Source organism: Sinocyclocheilus grahami, unplaced genomic scaffold, assembly GCF_001515645.1.
Source record: "Sinocyclocheilus grahami isolate Dianchi unplaced genomic scaffold, SAMN03320097.WGS_v1.1 scaffold4200.1, whole genome shotgun sequence".
Taxonomy (NCBI): Eukaryota; Metazoa; Chordata; class Actinopteri; order Cypriniformes; family Cyprinidae; genus Sinocyclocheilus; species Sinocyclocheilus grahami.
The window spans coordinates 15683-16377 of NW_015509183.1; positions in this window are offsets into that span (position 1 = coordinate 15683).

Here is a 695-nt window from a genome sequence, read left to right on the forward strand (position 1 = left end):
TTCTGGCTGCTGTGTGTGTGGGGTGTGTGGTGTGTGTGGTTTGTGTGGTGTGTGTGGGGTGTGTGTGTGTGTGTGTGTGTGTGTGTGTGTGCGTGTGTGTGTGTGCACTTGAACGGGTGAAATGCAGAGCACAAATTCCAAGTATGGGTCACCATACTTGGCCACACATCACGTCCTTTCCTTTCCTTATCTATAAATGTTCAATAAAAACAACAGCAGCTTTCAGCCTGTCACCATGATGCAAAAATGAAATATCAGACATACAGTAGTTACAGGTTTTATATTCGCTTGCGCTGCTTTTCCATTTTTTCTATGTAAACATGGACATGTTTGACTGTTGCACTCGCATCAATTGCAGCGTCTCATGCATGAAATGGCATTCTTCTATGTAAACATGGACATGTTTGACTGTTGCACTCGCATCAATTGCAGCGTCTCATGCATGAAATGGCTTAAAAGAATTCACTCTTATCTTCTTGCATGTTTTTCCTATTCCACTGCCCGCATCACATTTTGTCAACACAAAAGCGCAATCTGTGTTAGTGAGTGGCGCCTAGTGATATGAGCGTGTCACACATGAGCGGTTAATCACGTGCGCCGACATGCGGTTGGATTGTTCTTTTCTTTTTACTGTTATCACTGGCATATTCTCAAAGTGTCTAATTCTAATGTTTGGTAATATTTCTATTCAAAAT